At 37.5% G+C, this 5,062-nt stretch overlaps 1 protein-coding gene across 1 annotated transcript in view; it reads right to left on the reverse strand.

Annotated features, from left to right (window-relative positions):
• The window catches only part of si:dkey-225n22.4 (collagen alpha-1(XXI) chain), a 52,295-nt gene extending 49,397 nt beyond the window's left edge, over positions 1-2,898 (reverse strand). Inside the window, exon 1 of the mRNA XM_061666291.1 lies at positions 2,829-2,898. The gene's annotated coding sequence lies outside the window, so the exon portion shown is untranslated. The remainder of the gene's footprint in view (positions 1-2,828) is intronic.
• Between the last annotated feature and the right edge of the window lie 2,164 nt (positions 2,899-5,062).

A 5,062-nucleotide genomic window follows, 5' to 3' on the forward strand; every position in this document is an offset into this window, starting at 1 on the left:
TTATGATTCTGCAGTGGCATAATATTATAGGAGTTCAAATAAAATTATATGGTCATCGTTTTAACGGCTCTGTTTGAGAACTCTTCATAAATCACAAGACCAACAAACAACTGTCCATGAAAAGTTGCACTGCTTACTGTTGTGCAACCATTGACCACATGTACTCAGCTTGGATGCAACTGGTCTTGATCTGTAGTGCCTATTAATAAACGTTCAAAAATGTGGTAATCGTGTCATCAAGTGTTGGCTCTACAAGGGGTGGAAACAGTAATTATCGTGACAAAACACGGTTTCTAAAAATGTCTTTCCAGGGATCCTGACAAAAATGCCTGCCCCAAATTCTCTTCTTTTGGGTTGCATCTTTACAACCTCTCCTTCAGTCACTTCTCGCTTTCATTTTTAAGCATGTCATTCACGATGTACACACAGCATGGATAGGTGGGTACTGACGCTAAATTCCTCCTGACCTCGCAGTACATTCCCCAAAGTCATGGCGCAGTGTGCAACCACATCAACCACCTCCGCTGGCTTCTGAATCACACAACATTCCTTGTGCACAAACGTCGCTGACTCCCTTTGCTTGGTTTTGTCCACAAATTCAAGAGACCACTTTAAGTTCTCTATATATTACTGACATTGTTCCTGTATAACCGCTCTATTACTGACAAGGTTCACTTTCACCTGTGACACAATACTTCACTTTTTTAGCATGTATCTATTACTAATAACATGTGGAATTTCATGAGTTCAATGGTCTTGTTGCCCCACAGCAAGAAGGGATTTAATTGAATATTCGGATGAGACATTTGTGTGTTTTGGATGTCCTGGCTGTGGTTTTGTGGGTTCACTCTGGGTAATCAGGCTTCCTTTCAGATTCCAAAAGCCTGTCTGCATATTTAGGTTATTTGGAGACACTAAATAACTGGCTAAAGGCCTAAATCAGATGGGATAGGCTCCCACCTTCCTTGTGACCCTGAACCGGATTAGAATAAGGAAATGATGGGTGGCTTGTCAATGGGGCAATAGTTTACAAACAGCTTTACAGGCCGAGAGATTATTAACAGGCTAATAATATTGTAGCCCATTCAATTAATAATTGAACAGCAGGATCGGAAGCATCAAGTCTGAAGAAAGTGTAGAAATTAACTTGCATTTGCTCAAGGGAAATAAGCATTTCAAATCCCACAGGAAAGCATGAGTTTGAACTTGGAAAAGCACAGATGGAGATGTACTGTAGTTCTAAAAGTCTGGACACATCTCAGGAGGGATGTTGGTCCACTAACCTTTACAGAATCTCTCCAAATCCATCATGTTCTAAGGCTGTTGCTTGGTAACTTGAAGCTTCAGATCCATGGAATTAAAGTCTGGAGACTTGCTTGCCCACTCCATGACACTAAAGTACTTCTTCTTTGACCCACTCTTGTGTCGCCTTGTCCGTATGTTAAAAAGAGAAACAGCGTGTTTACAATTCCACTTTTGTTCATGCGGAACAATGTACTTCAGATCACAGTCAGCAGTTCGCTACCTCAAAACAAAGCAAGCTGAATCAATATCAAGAGGTCAATTGTGCTCAGATACTAAGCCTTCTGTAAATCATTTGGGTGTTCTAACTTGAGAAAGGCTGGTACGTGAACAGGATGACTTTAGTAGTTTTCTTGGTGACTGCTACCCTGAGATGATTAGCAAGCTCCTCCAATCTAGTTCTTGGCTCATCACTAACCCTTTTCATAATCATCTTTAACCCGTGTGACAAGATATTGCATATTCTTGAATCTTGAACATATATACTTTACACAAATATCAGGGTCACAACACCTAACCAATTAAGATTAGGAATACTTTCTTAAGGTGACAGAACTATTTTGCTTATATCAACGGCACATAACCAGTTTGTGAACGTTTCGAATACTTTTTTTTCTCTAATGAAAATTACCATTGTTAAATGGTATGTGTGTTTTGTTTTTTCAAGTTCTTGTTGATATTATCTCTTAAAATAAAACCATTATACAAACATTGGAGACTTAAGGAAGGCAAATGTAAAAAAGAAAAATCCGCACAGGATCAAATAATTATTCACCCCCTTTATAATTCTATAAAACAAGACCCAACAGATTCAAATTGCTTGTGTGTTAACATGCTTGGCGAATAAGTCTGACACACATTAAAATTTCGAACATTCGTTAACGTAAGTAATGTCCACAAAAGATAAATAAGACGACAAAAGGAAAACCCATTTTTCCAATGTTGCAGTTGACATGGAATCTAATTTGAATTTGCAACCCTTAAAAAATTCTGTCATATTGCTGTCAAATACATATAGGGATTTTTAATGCAGAAACTACAGGAAGGATCAAACCACAATCGCAATTATGATTATAGTTGCACATCCGATAATTATGGTGAAAGAGAATTTTAGACTTACTAACTTGCATGTCTTTGAAATACCGAAAGAAGTGACGGGAAGGACTGAAACTGCTGTTCCCAAAAGACGGAAGAATTTCACTGACCTATAATCACAGTGGTTCATGTTTGCGGTATATTTAGCATTTTTCCCGTATTGTCCTGACGGTTGGTCACTTGTAGCTAAACCAAAGTCAGGCCATGAAAACGTAGAAGGGCAACAAAAAGTTACCCAAACATCGGCATTGTTATAGCACACATTCAAACTAATAAGCAATAACCATAATCATCCAAATTAATATTACTTCGTCACACGGCTTTCCATATAACTCCAACTACCTTTTATTCTGTAAGTCATAAAATTAGATCATATATCCTGGGGAGCCCCCCTGCACATGAAACAGTAGTGAGAGAAAAAGTTTGCTTACCCTCTTTGGAAGCACAGGGAAGAAGTGATGACAGCGCCGTGTGTGTGCTTCAGCTTCAAGTATTCACAAGTGACTGTGATGAGAAAGTGAGGAGAATGAAGTCCCAAATTGGTAGTGACAGTCCTCCCTCTGGTCGGCACACGGAATTGTAGGAGTGTCAGGGCAGGCCTTTAGAAATCGTGGCAGGCTTCACCACAAAATGTAGCCAGAGACGGGACGCTGACGTCCACAAGACATGTCCGTGGACCATAGCAATACATATGCCTTCGTCTTTGTGTTTTACACATCCTTTGGTGTTAATTTTGTATCAAATGCGATGTGAGAAACCTCATTAGTTTATAACTTTAAGAATGGATTTTACAAAGGGATCGTAGTATGAAAAGAGGATGTCAACACAAATTACCTACTAAACACACAAATCCAACTGTGGGCTCCTATTTTAAGACCTAAAGGGACCATATGTAAAGGTTTTAATGCTGTGTAAACTGGAACTGTGTAAACAACCAGTGTGCTTTAACTGAAAACCATGAAAATGTTTCATTAAATTACAGCCTCGGCAATACATTTTGGATCACATCTGTTGTACATTGAAAAGTGAAGAAAATTATTTAGTTAATTTATTCTTGTAAGTTACTGGAAAGTAAGAAGAACTACACAGCTTATGTGGACAATTAACTTCGTAAATGTATAAGATTTTAATTTTTTTTCATGTTATTTCAATGTCATAATATGGATGAGACATTTACATGCAGTGCTCATGGTTATTTGATTTGTGTTTGTATTTGTTCTACAGAAACCACAGAGTAAACATTATAGACTTGTCCTGGTTATTGCTCAAATGCACAATAATATGTTCTAACCAGACATACTGCACCGGTTATCGCCCCCATAAGCCATTCACATCAGCAAATAGCCAAGCATTTATATACGACTGATGATTTACATTTGAAAAAATGGGGGGGAATGACAATTTTGCATGTTTCTTTTCATTTTGAAAGTATCCCACTACACTATACGCTGAGTATTTTGGGGATGATAGCCTTCATTTTGTTTTTGAGTCAATTTGTGTCTATAATAGTCTTGGGTAGGGGGAAAAAAAGTTGAATTAGTTACTTTTTGCACAGACGATTCTTAAGGATGTTGAGCTACTGGTGCCCCCTACTGGAGATTTACAATGAGGACAGTGAGACGGAGATGCATCCAGACTGGAATACTATTGAAAGATACAGAAGCAAAGCAACCATTATAAGCAACCAAGGTGTTTTTTGACACAAGCAACGAGTGGAAAATTTAGAATCTTCAATAAATCTATGATGAACGTACCAAAATATAGACTGTTTTTCCTCACTCGTAGTTGTTAGTGTGGCAAAGTTGTCCTACTATTGCTCTTAAACAACACCATGGGACATGTAACGGTTTTTTTTTCATCTTCTCAGTCAGAGCTATAGATAGTAATGGCAAAAAAAAGAAAGAAAAGAAAAATGGATTAAAACCACAGATCATTAACCATAATAAGCAGATATTTTTTTACACAAATACCAAACATTTAAAAATAATAATGAAATGTAAATACAAAATAACAATTTATTTGTTGCATTATATGCGTATAACGTGGAAAACATGATGACCTAATGACACATGAGTACAATTTAGACAATATCGCTTCATCCTGTATGACAAACCAAGTCCAAAATTATAAAGCTAAAACTGTTCAAAAGTCAATTTTTTTTTTTTTTAATGTGTTCAAAAGTGTAACTGACTAATCTTTACATCTCTGACAATCTCATAGGTTGCGCCACAAGGTGGCGCTTCAAGCTCGTATCTTGAAAAGACCACCAAAAAAGGTCATGTTCGAGACTTTTGCAGAATGGCAAGCGTCGACTTTACAAGGCAGTGATATGGGGGGCATATGTGTTTTGCAGCTATTTGTCAAATGTAACTAAAACTGTAATCATGGAAGTTAGAAAAAGCATCTGTAATTGAATGACATATTTTCTCCAAGAAATATAATGGATTACAGTTACATAGATGTTGCAATTCAATTGCGTCATCTGGTTACATGTAATTATTTACTGTCCAACACTGTGCCTGCACTTCTACTGTGTTGTGAGATGACTTGCTGAAAAGGTTGAAATACTACAAATAAACCGCAAGGTGGCAGCAATGCGCTGACTGTTAATGGTTACTCTACCGGAAATAATGGAGTAGAAGAAGGAAATAGTATCCCACTATGG

This window comes from Phycodurus eques, chromosome 21, assembly GCF_024500275.1.
Source record: "Phycodurus eques isolate BA_2022a chromosome 21, UOR_Pequ_1.1, whole genome shotgun sequence".
Classification (NCBI taxonomy): Eukaryota; Metazoa; Chordata; class Actinopteri; order Syngnathiformes; family Syngnathidae; genus Phycodurus; species Phycodurus eques.